Genomic DNA, 23,485 nt, shown 5'->3' on the forward strand with positions numbered 1-23,485 from the left:
CCGCCAACAGGAGCCCCAGTGTGGTTCAGAGTTAAATGACTTTCACTGGTGCGGAGCCAGCTCTGCTCGCTGTGCGTATTGGTTTCATGAAACGAACTCTGCAACAAATTTTTAATCCCACCGAAAGGTAAACACGACCGAGATGGGATGGTTTACCACCACCTAGACGGTGCACCAACTCATTTTCACACGAATGTTCGACGTTTCGTCGATAATCAGTGGGTTGGCAGTGAAGGGCCAACTCAAAATGGTTCAAATGGATCTGAGGCCATCAGTTCCCTAGAACTTAGAACTACTTAAACCTAACTAACCTAAGGACATCACACACATCCACGCCCGAGGCGGGATTCGAACCTGCGACCGTAGCAGTCGCGCGGATCCGGACTGAAGCGCCTAGAACCGCTCTGCCACCGCGGCCGGCAGGGCCAACTCGCTCCCCAGACTTCACACTACTGGATTTCTTTCTCTAGGGTATCATTAAAGACCGTGTGTATGTTCCTCCCCTGCCAAACAGTTTGGCTGACCTGAAAAATCGAATGTACGATCCCATTGCACAGGTTGCACCCGATTTGCTGCAAAGAGTGAAGGAAGAATTTGATTACCAGTGCGATGTTTGCAGCATCCCAAATGATAATCAATCTAACCAAAATGATACTTGACACTTTTATGTGAAACTTGAGGTTGTTTCCTACAAAATGAGACATCTACTGATTCTGTAAGTTATCTCAGTAAATACCTGTATCATTCCAAAGTTGTAAAGCCCTTTTTGCTTACTCCATATTTTTAAAAGTATTAATAGCTATATGTAAACACCTGTGTTATACTGCATGAATGTTTAATCAAGTATGTGCAATTTTATTGATATGGCTAGTACCACTGATATGTATCAACCGATATATTGACGCAGGTATTTTGTTAATGAAAGAATAGCCTCTTTAGTTGATTCAACTGTCGGCTCCTGGTGAAAGAGTGTATTTTGTACTAACTAACGAATATTGACAATGTTGCAATAATCCACAACTGCACTAGGAAAATATCAGATTCATTATGAATTCTGAACAATTAGACTTCTGGATTCAAGAAATACTACGCAAAATCAGAGTATTTCATTGTAAAACTGACAGGTTTTACTTGGATTAAAGCTCACACTGGGGTATGGGGCACTCAAATACATGACAACCTAGCTTAGAGAGCTCCCCGATAATGGAAAACAGTAAGCTAGAGCAAAATACTGGGGGTTTATAAATGAATATCGGGGTTTTAACACTTTGTAATATTTATTATATTAAACTTACTGTTATAAATGATATGTCAAATGAAAGAACAACTCAAACAGTTTTAGCAAGAACCTTATAAATGTTCAATGTGAGCACCACTTGTCACACGGCACACACCAAGTCTATAGCCTAGTTGTTCCAACGTCTTCTGTGATGGTAGCAACAGCTGCTTCAATCCGGTTTCTTAATTTATAAAGGTCTGCTGGTAGCGGATGCACGTACAAACGATCCTTGGTGAAGCCCCAAAGGAAAAAATCGCATGGCGTTAGGTCGGGTGAAGTGGAGGCCACGCAAAGCTAGCCCTGTCATTGGGCCCCTTGCGGCCTATCCAGCGCTTGGGTACATTGAAGTTCAACCAACTGTATACTTCGCTATGCCAGTGAGGAGGCGCACCATCTTGCTGGAAAATGATGTTCTCTGGGTCATCTTCTTCCAACTGAGGGAAGAGCCATTGCTCTAGTGTATCAAGGTAAGAAGTGCCAGTTACAGTAGGTTCACCAATAAAGAAAGGCCATTAAATTTTCCATCGGGATACGCCACAAAAAACAACCACTTTAGGGAAATCTCGTTGCATTCGTACCATCTCATGAGGATTTTCCGAGCCCCAGATGCACACATTGTGAGTGTTAACGTGTCCACTAAGGAGAAAGCTCGATTCATCACTGAAGACAACATGATGCAGAAAACCTTTATCGTCATGAAACAAGAAAAAAATGGTTCAAATGGCTCTGAGCACTATGGGACTCAACTGCTGTCATCAGTCCCCTAGAACTTAGAACTATTTAAACCTAACTAACTTAAGGACATTACACGCATCCATGCCCGAGGCATATCCGATCATATCGTCTGGGTGATTGACTTTTTTGTCGGGCAGTGTGTTTTAAAACAACATGCTACATAGGAAGCAACTTCACATTCTGCAACTCAAGCTGTCTTCTCGTGAATACTGACACATCCTCGTCAGTCTTTTCTTCTTTGTGATCGCAAAAATTTCTGTGTGTAACTTGAGTCGCTTTTAATTTTGGAGGTGGGTGGTCATTGCTGATCGTTTTCGTGGAGAGGATGATTCCAGCTGTTCCCTGAGACTAGTCATAAATCATAATCATCTGTTTTCGTCACCATACTTTGCCTGCACTGAAACACAGAGCGACCAGTTAATGGCAAAAAGATATTCTGTTAATATTTTTTCCGACTGCTCGTGGCCGTTTGGAAGCTTTCCAGCTGTGTCACCGCTGGCTACGTATTCTTGACGCTTCTGCATGATCCCATAATTTGAGTTTATTTCATGAAGTGTATCGTCATGAAGCTGCTGACCATCATGACGTCACTTTGCTCTTCTGTTTGTTTAATATCTACTAATTTCCATGCACTGTTATGTATTCGTCCTTCTTCAGTTTTTCATTTTTAGTGTAGTCAACGCCCTCCTTTTTATCTTTACGCGATGTGTCGCAAAAGTCGCTTTCTTACTCTCAGCCCTGTCTGGGCTAAGGTACAAGTTTGCAAGGCAAATAAAACAGTCTTTTAGAAACAAATAGTGAGCTAAATCTGAAACAACTCCAGAAGTTATTTTCTGTTTAGGACAATAACTGTCGTAAATTGTGTTCTTACAGTTTTAACATTGAAAGCCGTTAAAAGTGGGCGAGAGTACATTAATTTGACTGTATAGTGTAAGGTATGAGGCATTAACTCGTAAGCTTATAGCACCTGCCGGCTTAAAGTCCGTTATCTCCATCAGCTACAAGCGACACATTGCTGCGGACAAATGTATCCATCGAACCCACTGAGGAGCGAGTAGTCCACGGGCCGGTACGTCTGTCATACGCACTTAAACACTTAAGTACATCACACTGATTTCCATAAATTAATCTGTGCAGCAGCTTTTAGTCAAAATGAAAGAACTTGCTCAGTCATATGCTCACACAAATGACCCTTTTTTCCTCAACTTTTCAGACTGCTTTATTCAGGCTAGCCATGCATTCTTCTCTTGAACCATCCTCTTCATCACAGATAAGCACATTCAGCCTACCGCCTCAATTATTTATCTCATTAGTTCAACGGAAATTGTTTCCTGATGTCTTATAACGTGACTTATTATCCTGTCCCTTCTTGTTGACATGTTTTCCACGTGTTCTTTCTTTCTATATTCTGCCGAGAACTTCTTCAATCCTTTAGCAGTGCATCTAATTTTCAACGATCTTCTATAGTACCATCTCCCACACGCTTGGATTCTCTACGTTTCCGATTTTCGCAAAGCAAATGATATATTACTGCACAATGCTGTGCTACAGACGCACATCCTCATCAACTTCTTCCTCAAAATACGGTCAATGTTTAATGCCAGCAGACTTATCTTGGCTCTGGACCCACTCTTTGCATGTGTAGTCAGCTTTTGTTGTCCTCTTGCTTCACCCGTCATGAGCTATTTTGCTTCAAAGATGGCAGACATCATTAACTTAGTTTGCTTCGTGATCAACAATTTTCGTGTTAAGTTCTCCGCTGTTCTCATTTCTGATACTTCACATTACTTTCATCTTTCTTCGGTTTAATATCCATCCACATTCATTACTCATTAGAGTGTCAGTTTGATTAGACCGAATCTGAAATTCTTTTTCATCTACGATAACACTCTCTTTAGCAAATCGTATCAGTGACACTTCTTTACCGTGAATTTTTTCCCACGTTTCATACTTTCTTTTATTTCTATCGTTGCTTCTTCGATGTACAGAGTGCATAGTGTGGATGAAAGACCCATGCCTGCCTTTCACGCTTTTCAGTAGGGCACTGCATTCTTGGTTTTCCCTCTTCGTGCTTGTACCAATTTACCTCATCAAAAGCTTTTTATAGGTCGACAAATCATATGAACATTTCTTGATTTTTCTTAGGTCTATCTTCCATCACCAACCACAACGTCAGTACTGCGTCTCTGGTGCGTTCCTAATGCCAAACTGATCGTCAAGGAACACAACTTTAATTTTATTTTCCATTCGTCTATGTATTATTCTTGTCAGCAACTTGTATGCATCAGTTGTTAAGCTGATTGTGTGACAGTTATGGCACGTGTCATATCTTGTAATGTTTGGAATTGTGTGGATACAGTTTTTTGAAAGTCAAACGGTATAACATCAGATTCATACATTCTACAAACCAATGTGAATAGTCGTTTTGTTGCCATTTTCCCCACTGGTTTTACAAATTCTGCTGGGATGTTATCTACCCCTTCTACCCCTTCTGCCTTTTTTATCTTAATGCGATCAAAGCTCTTGTAATTTCCAACTCTAAAACCGTATCCCCTATCTCTTCCCTGTCGGCTCCTGTTTTTTCGTCTGTCACGTCTTCCGAGAAGTCCTATCCCTCATTGTGGCCATCAGAGTAGTATTTGGATCTATCGGCTATCTCCTCTGTAAGAAAGTACGGAAACAACAATAATGAACAGCAGGGATAAACTATGAAGCTGCGTTGTTTTGAACGTACACGGCTTGATGAAAATTATCCACACACTCTGTGAAATGCGGTACTGACCGCTGGATGTCACGAGAAGCAGACCCGCCAGTTTAAAAGATCAGTTGCCAGTAGAGAAGCAGTAGCACCCTAGTAGGTCACTCTCTAGTACTCGGTAACTTCGAACGATGACTAGTCATTGTATGTCGCTGAAGTTAAAAAACTATCAGGGACATTCCAAACAGCTTCAAGCAGTCCAGATCGAGTTTTTGTTATGTGGATTTCAAATGGAAGTGCGACGAAACAAGTACAGCTAATGAAGACCGGGCAGATCTTATTTACTGGTGGACAGGCAACGTTGAGCATTGCGGAGGGAGGCCGTAGAAAGCCGCATAAAATCAGCGAAAGGCGTCAGTCTTGAGTTTGGAAAAGCTACCAGCAATACTAGCACCGTAGGGAGTTGAAAGGAATGTGATGCAGTGGTTAAGCAGTTCACACATTTCTGTGCTCAGTGGTAAGCGACACCTGAAGTGTTGCAAAGAGCGACAACACTAGACAGTGAATGACTGGAAAATGTTTTCTACTGATGACTCAGAATATTACCTATGGCAGTCCGACGGAAGGATTTGCCCGGTGAACGTTACCTGCCGTCATGTGTAGTGTAAACATTGAAGAAGTGAGGAGACGGTGTCACCGTATAAAGTTGGTTTCTTTGCTTAGGGTGTGTTCCCCTTATTGTTCTTAAAAAATGGAAAATGCTGAAGGACTTGAATAAATTTACAGTATTATGTACTATCTACCCTAGGGGAGTATTTCGGAGGCGATAGTATCAGCATGACTATACACCCTTCCATAAAGCCGGGTCGTCGGCCGGAGTGGCCGAGCGGTTCTAGACGCTACAGTCTGGAACCGCGCGACCGCTATGGTCGCAGGTTCGAATCCTGCCTCGGGCATGGGTGTGTCTGTTGTCCTTAGGTTAGTTAAGTTTAAGTATTTCTAAGTTCTAGGGGACTGATGACCTCAGCAGTCCCATAATGCTCAGAACCATTTGAACCATAAAGCCGTGTCTGTTGGGCAATTGCATATGGACAACAACGGATAGGGTGGACATCAGTCTGCAACTGTCTGCTGATGGCCTTCTAGTATAAGGGAAAAGTATCGTCACTGAGTGACTGTGGAAGTTTACTGGATGACTTAGAATTTCTACTTCATTCGATGTGTGGTGGTATGCTCTGAATGTAGCAAAATCTAAGTTAATGAGGTTCAAATGGCTCTGAGCACTATGGGACTCAACTGCTGAGGTCATTAGTCCCCTAGAACTTAGAACTAGTTAAACCTGACTAACCTAAGGTCATCACAAACATCCATGCCCGAGGCAGGATTCGAACCTGCGACCGTAGCGGTCTTGCGGTTCCAGACTGCAGCGCCTTTAAGTTAATGAGGATGAGTAGGAAAAACAACCCAATAATGTTCAAATGCCGTGTTAGTGTTGTCCTATGGATCCATCTAAAATTGAAAGATCGGTCAGTTACGAATCAAATCTACGTAAATCAAGAAATAGGAGATGCGTTAAACAGGAAGGCAAGTGCCCGTGGACAGAAGACAGGAATTGGTGTCGTGCCGTAGCCAGGCGTCAGCAACTTGTGACTGTACTGTGACGGAGAGGACTGTCACATTTTTGCGAATTCCAGTAACAATTACTCCAGAGTTTATTAAGAAGCAGCATTTTAACTTCATGAATTTCATAGAGAACATCGTACTGCAGAGGAGAGCAGCTGCAAAGGAACTAAGAAGGCAGTTTATTAAGTGGGTAATAAGCCAAACAGTGATACGTTGCACGAAAATTGATCTTGGATACAGCAGTTTTGTATAAGTGAAGCTGAACACTCAGGAAGCTGGTTACCGGTGCAGCAACGCCTGCAACTGAAATCTTCCCTATTTGTTATCTGTCCAATCAGACGCCGCATCTATGTGAAACTCCCGCTAAAGGTTATGATAAAGAAGATGTTGATGATGATCACGATAACATCAACATTGCATCTGCTGTAGCAGTAGAAATCCACGCAGCTTCGACATCATCTGCAGAGCCTCCACTATTTCCGCGTGGAGTATGGAGTATGGTGACTGTGATAATACTAACTAGTACAACAATCGCAAAACAGTGAAGCGCAGTGAAAATCATGTCCTTCTATCAAATATAAAAAAAAAAAAATTCTAATACTTCGCGTCCTGTTAAAAATGATTTTCAACTGCACACAGATAAAATTTATAATAATTTAGTAGTTAATGTCCAGTTCAGTCGTTTGGAAAAGCCCAGATTGCTTTTAGACATATTATTAGATATGGGTATTCTGAAGAAAAACCTATTACGTGTCCTACACCGGAAGTACTAGACAGGATTCTTTTGAGAGAAAATAATTTTCCAACAGAGTTTAAACCGTTTTGTGACCTCCTTCGGCAAGCATTCACGAGAAGAAACATTCGACACTGATCATTTATTAGTGGATTTTGTAAAAGCGTATGGACACGTATTTTTGGACCGAGTGCTCCCCTCTGAAGTGCGTTGCAAAGACCCGTAACATGTAAAAGGATAAACATACTACAGATAAAAGCTTGACGATGAAAACTGGGAATGACTGACATACAGAAAGTAATTGAGAAGGTGAGTGTTGATATAGTTTGTTTGCAAAAACCATATTTAGAAACAATAAGCTCTGACAATTTCCTGCGAATTAGGTAACAGTTACTGGCCATGATGAGGCAATGTCTGCCATTGTCGTAGGAAATTCAGTAAGATAAAGGTGGCATAGCTATGTGACAAACACATGGTCACAGCAGAAGTGAAAGGGTGCAACCAAAGTGGATTGTAGTAAGCACATATATGCAGTATTCTCATTCTATCGTACCTTATCTGGATAAACTCAGGCAACAGATGCGAATGCCAAATCTTTCCTGTGTCACAGAAGGCAAGCAGACGAACAAGATAAGATATCAGAGAACGCAATACAAGAACTACACTTCGTTGTTTTAGATCTAGAAGACCCACCCGAGTACATTCGAGGGACAAGCAGGTGCAGCTTCTAACATCGATATCACTTTAGAAAACGCATGGCAGCAGCTGAGATTAACAGTTACCATGTGCCCCAGTACATAACATCTAGTGGTCATAATGCACCTATAATCGACGTAGAAATGGCAATAACACGGTGGACAAGCAGAGAAAAATGAGAACTGGGTTAGACATCAGTAATCGGATTTGGTTGGCTTCGTTGCGTACCTTGCATCATTTACAATAGAATTGCTTCCGGTACGTGTAGATTTGGGTCCGCGGCTGCAAATGAACTCTTGCCAAAGTGCACAGTATATTTATGTTCCTAAGAATCATTACGTACAGTCATAATCCATATAAATGAAATATATGAAACTAAATAACTACAATAAAGGAGACAAAATTCCTCAGGGTGAGAATGATAGCAGAATGCACTTTGCGTATCTGCAATAGATCTGACCACCTGTTGGAGGTGAGTGGAGAGGAGCCTCTTGTAGCTCAAGATGTATGGAACATGCAGCAGTCCCCAGGAGTTAGGAGGCCTAGGTCTGTTGCAAAATCTAACAGAAAGAAGAAGGTTCTGCTGCTAGGTAGTTCGCACGGTAGAGGTGTGGGGCAGCAGTTGCAGGAAGTTCACAAATGGTTCAAATGGCTCTGAGCACTATGGGACTCAAATTCTGAGGTCATCAGTCCCCTAGAACTTAGAACTACTTAAACCTATCCAACCTAAAGACGTCACACACATCCATTCCCGAGGCAGGATTCGAACCTGGGACCATAGCGGTCTCGCGGTTCCAGACTGAAGCGCCTAGAACCGTACAGCCACACCGGCCGGCGCAGTTGCAGGAAGTATTGGGGAGTAAGTACCAGGTTACCAGCATTGTGAAGCCTAGTGCAGGATTGGCTCAAGTGAGAAGGCATTGATATCAGAGAGCATGGTTCACATTCCCGTGGTGACAGTTGCGTCTATCAGTGGATCGGGTTTCACTAGACATGGCCTGCACCTCAATAGGTATGGGAAGGGGAAGCTGGCAAAGCTTATAAGTGACTGTGTAGTCGGTGGTGATGGGATCATTCATGGAAAAATACCTGTAGTAGTTGGTGGTAGAGCTGCACCTTTCTTAAAAAGAATGGTTCAAATGGCGCTGAGCACTATGGGACCTAACTGCTGAGGTCATCGGTCCCCTAGAACTTTGAACTACTTAAACCTAACTAACCTAAGGACATCACACACATCCATGACCGAGGCAGAATTCGAACCTGCGACCGTAGCGGTCACGCGGTTCCAAACTGTAGCGCCTAGAATTGCTTGGCCACTCCGGCCGGCCGCACCTTTCTTAGATTGAAGTCAGTTGGTAGGTATACATGCTTGAAGGAAGTCCTTCTAACTAACGGACCACCTTCAGATGACACCATGTTTCCAAGAAGAGAAGGAATTAGCATATTTCACTAAAAAATGTAAGAGTGATTAGAGATAAAGTTTGTGAACAGACAGACGTTGACTCTGAAATTATTGGTATGTCGGAGCACCACTTAAATAATTTGTCAATTCAGAGGTCTCCTTTACCAGGATACAGATTAGCTGGCTGTTTCTCAAGGAGTTCCTTGCGGGGTGGGGGAGTGGCTACGTACGTAAAAAACAGTATTTCTTTTGAATCCATAGATGTATCACGGCACTCCACTGAACAGATAATTGAATGTAGTGCAGGGTCAGTTGAATATAGTTAAACTAAACTTCTAATTGTTGTTGCTTATAGGCGTCCTGATTCTGACTTACGAGCATTTTTCCTCAAGCTGGAGTGGGTTCTTGATTCACTTTGTAGAAGTACCAGAAATTAGTTATATGTGGTGACTTCAATATAAATTTTGTATATGATGGTGCAAGAAAACCGATGTTGTTAGATCTCTTAAATTCATATTACCTGATGCAGACTGTGTTTTTTACAACTAGGATGCAGGGGAACAGTAGCACAGCCATAGACAATATTTTCATTCATTCTTCATTACTACATGGGCATTCTGTTAGTGGAAGGATGAATGGCCTTTTGGAACACAAATTATAACAGTAAAAGGCGTTTGTGCTCAAAGAAATGTCACATATAATTACAGACTGTGGAGGAAAGTTAACCCAACAGCAACACAGAGTTTTATAAGCCTTGTCAAGGAACAAGAGGGGCAGGATGTTTATAGTGCCGATAACATAGATGATAAATAAAATGCTTTCCTTAACACATTTTTAATGCTCATTGAGACTTACTTTCCATTATAAAGTTCTAAACGGTGTACTAACAATAATAGGCAGCCTAGATGGCTGACTAGTGGGATAAGGATGTTATGTAGAACAAAGCGGGAATTATATCGAAATTTTAGAAGTAGTCACAATCAAGTTACAGTAGCCCATTACAGACAGTATTGTAAGGTGCTTAAAAATGGTATTAGAAAGGCAAAGAGTATGTGGTATGCTAATAGAATAACTAATTCACAGGATAAAATTAAAACCACATGGTCTGTTGTGAATGATGTGTCCGGTCAGCAGCACAAGGGTGACGATATAAGTCAGTTCATAGTAATGATATTTGTGTCACTGATGAATCAGATAAATGTACAGTATTTGAGAATCATTTTCTGTGCATTGCTGGGAAATTCAATAATAATTTAGTTGCTACAGGGAATCATATAACTTTCTTGGCAAATGCCTTTCCGAGATTGATGTCTGAAATACTCCTTTGTGATACAGACAAGAGGGAGATTGAAAGATTGAGTCAATAATTCAATCACGGAAAAATTAGGACTGACATGGTTATGATGGAGTGCCTAGCAGATTATTAAAGTACTGTGCTGCACATATTAGCCCTGCACCTATCCATATTTGTAATATTTCCTTTAGGAATGGTCAGTTTCCTGAACGATCAAAGTACTTAGTAGTAAAGCCACTTTACAAAAAGTGACAAATGGATCTATAGATAAATTTAGACCTATTTCTAGGCCATCGGTTTTTGCTACAGTTATTGAAAAGGCTGTGAATGTAAGGATAATTGATCATTTGGTATCACAGGATTTGCTATCAAATGTACAGTTCGGCTTCAGAAGTCGTTTAACAACTGGAAATGCTATATTCTCTTTTCTCTGTGAGGTACAGTATGAGTTAAATAAAAGGTTTCGAAAGCTAGGCATATTTTTTGGTTTAAGTAAAACGTTTGATTGTGTCGATCACAAAATATTGCTCCAGAAGGTGGACTATTACGGAATACAGGGAGTAGCTCACAACCGGTTCACCTCTTACTTTAGTAACAGACAGCAAAAGGTCGTTATTCACAGTGTTGAGAATGGCTGTGATGTGGGGTCTGAGTGGGGTACAGTCAAATGGGGGTGCCCCAAAGACCAGTGTTGGGGCCACTCCTGTTGCTTATTTATATAAATGATATGGCCTCTAGTATTTTGAGTAACTCTAAACTATTTCTGTTCGCTGATGACACTAGCCTGGCAGTAATGGATGTTGCGTGCAACATTGGATCAGTTTCAAATAGTGCAGTTCATGACCCAGGTTCATGGCTTGTAGAATATAATTAATGCTAGAACACAGTAAGACTCAGTTCCTGCAGTTTTAACACACAATTAAACAAAACCTGACGTTTTAATTTCACAGGCTGCGCATATGATTAATGAAACAGAACAATTCAAATTCCTAGGTGTTTAGATAGGTAGTAAAATGTCGTGAAAAGCCCGCGTTCACGACCTTGTTCAAGGACTCAATGCTGCCAGTTTTACTATACGAACGTATCTGAAGTGAGTGATCGTTCGACACTAAAATGAATCTACTTTGCTTATTTTCATTCGCTTATGTCGTATGGTACTATATTTGAGGGTATCTCTCCCCATTCTAAAGGGACATTTTTGGCTCAGAACCGGGCGGTTCGTGGAATAAGTGGTGCAAGTTCACGAACCTCTTGTCGACCCCTGTTCATGAGTCTGGGTATTTTGACATTGGCCTCTCAATATACATATTCCTTACTATCATTTCTTGTTAACAATATTAGCTTATTCCCAAGAATAAGGAGCTTTTACTTGGTTAATACCCGGCAGAAATCAAACCTGCATTTGTATCGGACTTCCTTAGCTCTTGTGCACAAAGGTGTGCAGTATACTGCTGCAACCATTTTCAATAAGCTACACTCGAATTAAAATTTTTTAGGAGTAATCCACGCGTTACCATATCGAAACTGAAGAGTTTCCTCATGGGTCTCTGTTTCTATTCTGTCTTGGAGTTACTTGAAAAATAAGGCTGATTCTTATTGTATTGTTGACTGCATTTACTTAAACGTATGGATTGACTATTTTCGGGTACATAAACATTTATCTGTTATTACTTTTATGTTGTAATTTCATGTACTGACACGTTTCACGGCCTCGGAGATTTGCTCCTCAATTCGGTCCTACGGAAATTGATGTGTAAATAAAATAAATGACCCTACAGTTTCACATGGAAAGCAAGCCTGGGATTTACCTCACATTTCTCACATTAACAAATCTTCGTCGAAAGTAAAAGAAGAAACAATTATAAAAAAGATCCACAGTTCCACTGAAAAAATTTGAAATGGTAAAATTATTTACACTTTCGTTAATCACTGAAACGGACCGTCTATAAGGATAATAATTAATTGTCGTCATTCCAAAGTGAAATCTGCACGGCACTTCTGCGATGAGAGTGAAGCTCTTCACTGCATGGCCCTTTACTCTAGAATGTCGCATGTGAAAGGACAAGGTAATAATAGTAGTATGGTAGGCGTAGGGTGGCAATGGAGTGGAAGAAAGACAATTAGAGCGTAACAAACTGTAACGTTTTGCTATGTTCCACTGTTCTTGAGATGTAGACTTTTCCATTCTTATGGAACTACACGTGTGATTTGCGTCAGCTGCGTAGCTAATTGCTGTTTTTAGTAACTTCTTAGTTTGAAAGTTGCAAAATTCATCGTTATATCTCAGGAGTTACATCGGGAAGCAATTTTCTGCAGATGTTGTATGAAAGCAATGAATGATCTACTTCACACATTCTCTATGTGCTCCACAAAGGGGCCTTCTTTATCAGACCTATAAAGAGCAGACTTACATTAATTATTCCTACTTTTCGATGTATAACTGATTTTTTCTCTTCTTTTGGAATTCCTAATCTCTTCACAGGGTGTTTCAAATGAAAACACACCCTCTGTTTCTGTTTATTTCGGCCATTAGGATTATTTCGCTGTATTTGCCAGGCATCTCCCTGCAACTGGAAAGCTCTATACGTTTAAGCACTTGCATAGCGAAAGCTGCCGGTCGACGCAGATATTTGTGTGAGGTTCTCGCCAGTTTACATTACCTTGTTAAGCCTTTAAGACTCCTACGGCAGTGACGCTGTGTTACCTTAGGCGGATGAGATGCAACAGCGTCTCAACCAAGTGTCGATTCCGGGCTCATTTTTTATCTCTCCACTTACTAACCGCCGACGGAAGATTGTATTCAAAAATGGCTCTGAGCACTATGGGACTTAACATCTGAGGTCATCAGTCCCCTAGAACTTAGAGCTACTTAAACCTAACTAACCTAAGGACATCACCCACATCTATGCCCGAGGCAGGATTCGAACCTGCGACCGTAGTAGTCACGCGGTTCCGGACTGAAGCGCCCTAACCGCACGGCCACCGCGGCCGGCGAAGATTGTATTGTCGGATGGGTTTCGGTGTACGTAGTTATTGGCCAAAGGAGATACTACAAACAGCGGAAAACTCTCACAGAACAACTCGCTTATTTGACGTGAATAATTCTGCCAAAAAATATAGATTTTACAATTTCTGAAATCTCTCAGTATCTGGCTTTTTGAGTATGCTGTTCAATCCGAAACTGTCGCAGTGAAGTTTCAATTAGAGGTAGAAATATTAGCGAAAAGAGAGTTCACAGCAAAGTGATTTTAGATGCGACAGTTTTCACACTTTCATTATCGTACAGTCGCACAAAATGGCTGCCACTTTGATTTAGGTGAAAGTTCATGCCAGAAAAATGTGATAATTCTCAGGTCTGGCAAGCGTGCACCAACTTAAACACACGTTTCGGGACACTTTACCCTAGGTACTCAGCTACCGAGCTACTATGGAAATCGTTATACGTAAGGGACACAAGCACGAAAAAGGAGTTTTTCCATCCTTAGTATGACGCCAGCTGCTGCGACAGGCGCCAGCTGTGAGCAGATCTCGCCTCATCTGAAATTGGTGAGCTGGTTCTAAATGGTTCAAATGGCTCTGAGCACTATGATCAGCAGTCCCCTAGAACTTATAACTACTTAAACCTAGCTAACCTAAGGACATCACACACATCCATGCCCAAGGCAGGATTCGAACCTGCGGCCGTAACGGTCACGCGGTTCCAGACTGAAGCGCCTAGAACCGCACGGACACACCGGCCGGCGGTGAGCTGGGACGTCGAGACAGCAGGCATGGTTCTGTGACACGAAGACTTCTTTCCTCCATCGCCTGCTTCAGTCTCTGCTCCTAGTATGAGGATGACAACTTATATTGTATCCTTGAACCTTTCTCCAGTTTACATTTCTTTCTACACCGTAATTCCTTGGACTTAATAACGTGTCCACAATGTCATCCTCTTGCAACTGATCATGTAGCAATAAGAATTTGAGACACCTGCCTCGATACGGCAGGGGTGACCTTACAGAGAATCTACGCAGCATCTTACTATCTACATCTACATCTACATTTATACTCCGCAAGCCACCCAACTGTTTGTGGCGGAGTGCCACTGTCATTACCTCCATTTTCTGTTCCAGTCGCGTATGGTTCGCGGGAAGAACGACTATCTGAAAGCCTCCGTGCGCGCTCGAATCTCTCTAATTTTACATTCGTGATCTCCTCGGGAGGTATAAGTAGGGGGAAGCAATATATTCGATACCTCATCCAAAACGCACACTCTCGAAACCTGGCGAGCAAGCTACACCGCGATGCAGAGCGCCTCTCTTGCAGAGTCTGCCACTTGAGTTTGCTAAACATCTCCGTAACGCTATCACGGTTACCAAATAACCCTGTGACGAATCTTCTCCATCTCCTCCGTCAACCCGATCTAGTACGGATCCCACACTGTAGAGCAATACTCAAGTATAGGGCGAACGAGTGTTTTGTAAGCCACCTCCTTTGTTGATGGACTACACTTTCTAAGGATTCTCCCAATGAATCTCAACCTGGTACCCGCCTTACGAACAATTAATTTTATATGATCATTCCACTTCAAATCGTTCCGCATGCATACTCCCAGATATTTTACAGAAGTAACTGCTACCAGTGTTTGTTCCGCTATCATATAATCATACAATAAAGGATCTTCTTTCTATGTATTCGCAATACATTACATTTGTCTATGTTAAGGGTCAGTTGCCACTCCCTGCACCAAGTACTATCCGCTGCAGATCTTCCTGCATTTCGCTACAATTTTCTAATGCTGCAGCTTCTCTGTATACTACAGCATCATCCGCGAAAAGCAGCATGGAACTTCCGACGCTATCTACTAGGTCATTTATATATATTGTGAAAAGCAATGGTCCCATAACACTCCCCTGTGGCACGCCGGAGGTTACTTTAACGTCTGTAGACGTCTCTCCATTGAGAACAACATGCTGTGTTCTGTTTGCTAAAATCTCTTCAATCCAGCCACACAGCTGGTCTGATATTCCGTAGGCTCTTACTTTGTTTATCAGGCGACAGTGCGGAACTGTATCGAACGCCTTCCGGAAGTCAAGGAGAATAGCATGTACCTGGGAGCCTGTATCTAATATTTTCTGGGTCTCATGAACAAATAAAGCGAATTGGGTCTCACACGATCGCTGTTTCCGGAATCCATGTTGATTCCTACAGAGTAGATTCTGGGTTTCCAAAAACGACATGATACTCGAGCAAAAAACATGTTCTAAAATTCTACAACAGATCGACGTCAGAGATATAGGTCTATAGTTTTGCGCATCTGCTCGACGACACTTCTTGAAGACTGGGACTACCTGTGCTCGTTTCCAATCATTTGGAACCTTCCGTTCCTCTAGAGACTTGCGGTACACGGCTGTCAGAAGGGGGGCAAGTTCTTTCGCGAACTCTGGGTAGAAACGAATTGGTATCCCGTCAGGTCCAGTGGGCTTTCCTCTGTTGCGTGATTCCAGTTGCTTTTCTATTCCTTGGACATTTATTTCGATGTCAGCTATCCGGCTAGTATCCCTCCGCCTGAATACTCGGGAAAATTTCAAGGACCCAAGAGTCCATTTCAAAGTGGCATGTTGGCCCTCTGTTCTCTAAGCCAGCATTGCATACACGGACAATGATAGTTTGCCCACTAAAATGGTTCTTTTGAGAAGAACACCAATTAAAACATACAATAGACATTATGAGTTAGTTGTGTAAGCAAAGTAGTAAAATACGTGGATGAGCCTAATGGAAGTACGCGTGGCTCATGTGATCCGACGCATTGACAAGTCTTCCATTTTCACGATGAAGAGATTCATAGAAATATATATAAAAAATTAATACTCCAGAAAACAGGTTAGTGGAATCACACAAACGGACGTTTGAGGAAATTAATTTGTTTTCGTGACAAAATATTTCGGCAGATGACTAAATGCCGTGTCGAGGGCACGAGCATTCGACGCCTTTATACTTCGTTGCCATTCTGTGAAAAGTTGAAATATACGTTTAACTTATGAAAAAATTCTACTTCAGTGTTCATTTGAGCATTGAAATCGACATTGCTAAACAATAATTGCTCTGAATATTCTATGGCTGTAGTTTAATGTTGATTACAGGGTGTGCTAACAACAATGCCATGTCTCCTAAACCGTCATGGACCGTTGCCTAGCAATTACTTCCGTATTCTCTGGAATACTTGAAGTATCGTTTGCGAATTCGTTCTGAGAGTTATTGAGTATAAGAAGTTTCATTTGTGAATTAAGTACTGTAGTGTTGGATTTTGTGTTTCGAGCACATCTAGAGAAACACTTTAAAGTTCTTCAGCAGGTTAAGAAGCTTTCAGCGAAGCGCACACCTAGCTTCTGTGGCGAGGTGCGTTGAACCTGCAAGAGGTATGAGCCGTTGACTTAATAGAACCTATTTATTTATCATATTGAATCATTTGCTGTTAGAATATCGTATAAGCTTTTAAATGGCTGTGTGTGTAGTGGACGAGTACTGGAAAATTTATGTGTATGATGGTGTGGCATGATTTCTGAACATGACGTTATTAACGGAATAGAACGTGCAATAGCGCATTGTTTTACTTTTTTGTGCAGTCTAATAGGTTGGATATTTACTTGGAGAGGCAGATTCCTGTACTTAGTTTTTAGCGAAGTTCATGTTCTTTCATCATGTACTCTTACACGTTACCTGTCACCCTGTATTTTTGTGGTGCTGGAATTTTTTCCGCGTGTGAAGAAATATTTATTTCGGAACTCGTGCCAAGTGCATTGCGTCGTTTTCCCCTTCTGTTGCCAAAGGAATGAGAATTAATACCTTGGATATGAGGTGTGCAAGAAAAGCAATGAGACCGATTTTTAACCTACTACGGTTTTTATTTTTTTCAAACTTCAATACTGTCTCCTTCGGCAGCTGTGTACCGGGGGAGTCGTTGTTCCCCAGTCTCAGTAGAAGTGATAAAAGCCTTCAGCTGGTAGGGCCTTTACCATGTTGGTCGCATGCTTCTGAATCTTCTCCTGAGTACCAAAATAAGGTTGCTTTAAGGCATTTTCAAGTTTAAGAAATGAAACAAGTCACAGTGTCTCAGATTAGGTGATTAGAGGGGCTGTGGAAAAACTGGAATGCGTTGTGAGATAAAAAATGCTGTGATGGAAGTGGTGATGTGACATGGGACGTTATCATGATGCAGCAATGTCCGGTCTCACTCATTTCACTTTTTTGCCGAGGCTTTCAAGAACATCGTTGTAACGCACCTTTTTTCCAGTTTGTGCTGAGGGACCAAATTCTTTATGCAAAAAAGAAAATAAGTTTTGTTACTCATTCAAGCTTATTTTAGTCGAAATGCTGTCTCAGTGTTCCACTCCTCATTTTTCCGCTTGGTCTCAGAATCGTATTCAAAACTCCAGGATTCATCACCTGTGATCACACGCCTTAATATTCGTGCTCGTTGCCAATCCTCTTAAGATCAACCACAAGTTTCTTCGACTGTGCTTCTGCTCACTTGTGAGGTTTTTCCGCATCATTTTAGAACAATCTTTCGCAAGCGCAAAACTTCGTTCAAAATTTTATGTATGTTGAAAGAGTTTAACATGTCATCCATCGTTATTGTTACACATACGTGATCTCACACGTTCGACGTTCTCGTCGGTTTTAGGAGCTATGTGGCACCCTGAACGAGGTTCATCATCAATATGTTCTCGGCTTTGAGAAATGATTTCTGCCACCGAAAATCTTGGGGCATTGCTAAGGAACGTTCCCCAACGCTTGTTTCAACTTTTCAGAGGTCACACTCGCAAAATACCCAAGTTTAACATTCGACAGCATAAGATTGCTCTAGACTCCATTCTTCTACTAGCAAAATAGGCAAAAAAAAAAAAACTTCTCTGGTGTCTCTTTCACAAATCAGATGAAGGCAGTACGGAGCTTGAACTCGCACTCAGCATGTAGAAGAGATGACAAATCGCTCTACACAAGAACAACTTAATTTTGACAGATCGCCCGGTATGTTGTCAGTCTCATTTCTTTTCTCACGCGCCTCGTATTGTTAACTGCTAAATACATTGGGAGTTTATCGACTTTTCGGACGTTTTCATTATTTAGATACTTCCGGATATTGTTAAAGTCGAAAAGTTGGTTATTTCGTCTCAAACAGATTTATATCGTATAAAATTTAAATGCATTGTTTGTTTAACCATCGATATCGACGTTCCTATTAAGTGATGTGATCCGCAGTCACTGGGGTTGCTGTTTAATATTAATCACAGGGTATGCTGACAACGACGCCATGCTTCCTAAACCGAGATGGACCTTTTCCTAGCAATTACTTTCGTATTCTCTGGAGTACCTGAAGTATTCATTGCGTATTCGTTCTGCGAGTTATTGAGAATAAGAAGCTTCACTTGTGAATTAAGTGTTGTAGTGTTGGATTTTGTGTTTCGAGCACATCTAGCGAAACATTTTAAGGTTCTTGAGAAGCTTTAGGGGCTTCCGGCGAAGCGTACACCCAGCTTCAGAGGCGAGGTGCGTTGAAGCTGCAAGAGGTATGAGTCGTTGATCTGTCACTGGCTTAACTGTTGCATATTTATTGACCATAAACAAATTCTGAAGTTAGAATATCGTATAAGCTTATAAATGAATGAGTATGTAGTGGAGAAGAATTGGAATATTGAAACGTGTGATGGAGCGTGATGTGACTTCAGATTTTCTTTAAGTTCATAAGCTTTCGTTGTGTATTCTCAAACCGATTGCTGAGTTTAACAATGACAACCATGTCAAATCCTCTGTGCGATTCTATCCGTCTGGTTTGACCCTTCACGTCCTGTGTGGCGACACGACTTTACGTTGGGAAGGTGTAAACGGCCTGTTAACAAATGTTGTCTGTGGTTGTGTTAGGTGCTAATGAAATCTGCGGAGTCTGTAAAATATGAATTTAATTGAAATATATCGTGATATGTGACGGTGTTGGTTTTTGGGGGGAGGGGGCAACTTCAGACCACTGGTAAATTATCAATGGGGAAACTAGTAGCGATTATATTTATGTTTTGTTTTCTGACAAATATTGAACTGCTCCCCTTCGTATTTCGTACGATTTCCCAGGGTGGGGGTAGGCACTACCTTAAGAGCACAACATAAATTTTTCCGAGTGAAGTGATTACTGATAATCATTATCATGTTGATTGTTGCTATTATTATTTAGCTGAGACTTGTCAACGGTGCCAAAATGGTCGTGAGGGGGATGAGTAGTAATGTTATTCAAAATGTTTAACTTACTCATAGTTGGCTGGTTTTTTTTTTTTTCGAATGTGACGTCGTTCTGAAGGGCTGCGTGTATGAAGTCCATTGCTTTATAGGGTTCATTTTGTTGTGTGCGATGGCTTACTCTTTCCGTGTATGACTGTTTTGTGCTGTGTTACATAGTAATATTGTAGATGAACGGGATCGAGTCTTTGGTATAATTGGTCATTTATCTAATTTCGGTTTTTGACTTGTTAATTTTCGTTTTTAGAGTGATTCCAGATTTTTGTATTTATTTAATTTCTGTTTATTCTGGCGAAAATTGGGTGTGTTATTTTTTGATCAAGTCGGTATTATATGAAGTTTGCTATCTCTGTCCTCGTTTTAGCACCAGAGGTCACTTGACATATGTAATTCCAGCTGAGTGGTGTTGTCTTCTTTTTCTTTTTTCGGTTTATTCTGAAGAAATTCGTTATACCATGTGTATGGTACTTTTAATTTTTTTAAGTTTATTATGGAATAGTTCCTGTGTGTTATTTCTCGATTATGTCGTTTTGTGAGGCTGTGTCTGGTAGTGCCGTCTTTGTTAGAGCTGTATGTTTGTAGAAGTGTCTGGTACCCGTGTCTTCGTTGGATCTGTGTAAGTTAAGAGGATTAATCCCATTTTGTGTTTTCTGTATATTTCCATTAGGTTTATTCTACAGGAATTCTTGTGAGATATTATTAGATTTTTGGTAGGAAGGATTTTAGCTTTATTAACCTTTTTTGCGTTTGTTCCTGCCCAAAACTCTCTCATTCCTGCAGCTGTCCCGTTACTATCAATTTAGATGTTCTTCGGGCGTTTTTTTACAGTTTATAAAGAACTGCATTATGCAATACATAGTAGTAACGGTAAATTTGATTAGAGAATATTGATTTCGGTCGAGGATTAGATCTTCACCAAGTCCAAAAACGATCTCAACTATAAATTTGCGTAATGACTGTTTCAGATGTACATTGCTCCAACATTGATATTAAGTTTATGTACGTAACATTATGTCCATTTAACCTCATACATGTTTTTTCTCGATGTTATGTACATACAGAAAAATCATTGGTCGTGCCATGTACATTTGATAACTACTACTCCAATTACGCAAAAGCATTGCTGAGACGTCTTTTGGACCCGAGATGGTCTGATTCTACACCGAAATCGATGGTCTCTAATGGAATGTACCTTTACACCTGTCTACTGAATAATACATTTCTTAACATTCATTAAATCTGTACAACGTCTCCTGTACAAAATATATTGTATGTTTGTTTCGCCCGTAATGGACTATCTCGTGATCGTATTCTCAATGAATATAATCAGACTGTTACCAAATGTTTTCTGTTGTTGTCGTAGAGACTCAGAGCGGGTTCGATTTACTTTAATTACTTACATTTACAATGAAGACGTTGTTACCTATCTTCCTGTCTTCTCGATTACACATACATACATACATACTGTCTGTTGTCACTATAAGGTCATACTGCTGGAATTTTCTTCCCCCTGCGAAGAAGAACACAATTTGGAAACTGGTTCCAAAAGTGCAGAGTCATACTGAGGTGACTTGGCACCACAACAAGAGCGTATTACTTTTCTGTTGCTTACAAAGGTAATAGCTTGGGACACTGTTAACTGTTACATCGCTTGGGAGTTTGTTAATTGCACAGCATTTTTCATCATTTAGACACCACTGGAGTTCTTTCCATCACAAAACGTGTTTATTTCGTCATACACAGATTTAAATTACTTAGAATGTTTTTGCAGTGCTTGTTTAACCATTGATATCGACTTTCCTGTACAATGATGTTCTCTGCACTTACCGACGTTGCTGCTTCATGTTTTCAGAGTTTGCTAACAAGAATCGTATGTCACCTTAAAGCCTGGTGGGCCGTTGCATAGCAGTTACTTCTGTATTCTTTTGAGTAGTTAAAGTATCGATATGAATTCGTTCTGTAACTTATTCAGTAATGGAGTCTTTAATTTTGAGCATTATGGTGTTGGATTTTGTGTTTCGAGAACAACTAAGGAAACATTTTGAGGCTCTTGTGGTGCATAAGAAGCTTTCAGCGAAGCGAACGCCCATCTTCAAAAGCGAGGTACATTGTACTGGCCAAGAAGAATGAGCCATTGACTTAGATGTAACCTATTATTTAGTGTATACTTCTGCAGTCATAATATCGAATAAGTTTCTAGATGACTCTGTATCTGATGGGGAAGTACTGGAAAGCATAAGCGTTACAACGTAGTGTGATGTGATTTCTTAATATGTTATTAGTAATAGGATTGCTTGAGAAAAGGAAAAGCACCATTAGATTTAAATTCCAACGCGTTGTTTCAATATGTCATGCAGCTGCAAAAGGTTCCGAGATTGCCTGACTCGTAGAGGCAGATCTCTTTACTGAATTCTAGACAATTTTCAAGTGCTCGAATAGCGTATTGTCAAATTTATAGCTTAATTTCATAATGAGAACGGTGTCGCCATATCTGTCGTTTTCGATTTCACATAAATATGGTCTGTGTTCAAAATTGGTTCAAATGGCTCTGAGCACTATGGGACTTAACATCTGAGGTCATCAGTCCCCTAGAACTTAGAACTACTTAAACCTAACAAACCAAAGGAAATCATACACATGCATGCCCGAGGCAGTATTCGAACCTACGACCGTAGCGGTGGCGTGTTTCTAGACTGAAGCATGGTCTGCGTCATCGTTGGTTCGTTATACAGTTATTTACTGCCGCCAGTGTAAAAGAAATGGCGTAAACATGCTCCAGCTGCGTAGTGTTGTACTGAGTTGATATGGCACTGTAGCAGAAGTATCTTTTCCTGACACTTAAGGAGGTACAGTTAATGTCTGGGAGCATTGTTAAATGTTAAAGCTATTATGTGTTTACAAGAAAGTTTGTGTTTTCTTCGTTTGGGAACCACTAGCTAAATTTCATCCGCACACATGTATAGTACTTCGTACACGTTGTTGTTGAGCTCACGTGGGAAAGTAGGGTACTTCAGATTTACTTCTGCTCTTAGGTAGTTGATGGCTGACAAAGAGTTAACGCTACAGCCATGCGAGAGTACAATGAATCGGTAACACGGGTAACCGTAAAAAGCGTATTCTTTTCATACACTGCGGATAGTTTCTTATATAAGCCACCAGACTGTTGCGTAGTTAATTAGTGCCTTAATGCCAGCATCAACACATTGATGTACGTATATAAAAAACAAAAATCTGTTCCTGCCTCAGAGTAAGATAGCATATCAGGGTGACCAAATGCAAAGCTGTCATAACTAAACTAGGTGTACATCTGAAAGTAATTTAGTGTTGTACTGTCTGGATCATTAAAGTTCAGTCTAATAGTGATGCCTTCAGATAGTGGCTAACAAAGCAAATTCGAGAATTGCCATTATTTTGATTCATCCAATACGAATTACTAACAAAGGATTAAACTAATTCATTCCGTCTCGTAACAAATGGATAAGCTTAGTCATGTATATGGATTGTATATGTCGTTTGTGATATTGGCAACTGCTATTATTACAAAAGCTAAGTTTACTCCCATGTCGTCACTGTCGCAGGCATTTCTTGTGTCCATGTGTGAGACACTGCTGCATGATTCACCAAAGAAGTCGGTCTGGCCATGTCTAACGTGCTGCCCATTATCTTTACAGCATGTTCCAGCGCATGAAGAAGTTTTTCTCCCGGTGTGTGGGAGGGGAGAGAAACGAAGATCTGCGACTGGAGAAAGGTACTTT

Source organism: Schistocerca piceifrons, chromosome 5, assembly GCF_021461385.2.
Source record: "Schistocerca piceifrons isolate TAMUIC-IGC-003096 chromosome 5, iqSchPice1.1, whole genome shotgun sequence".
Taxonomy (NCBI): Eukaryota; Metazoa; Arthropoda; class Insecta; order Orthoptera; family Acrididae; genus Schistocerca; species Schistocerca piceifrons.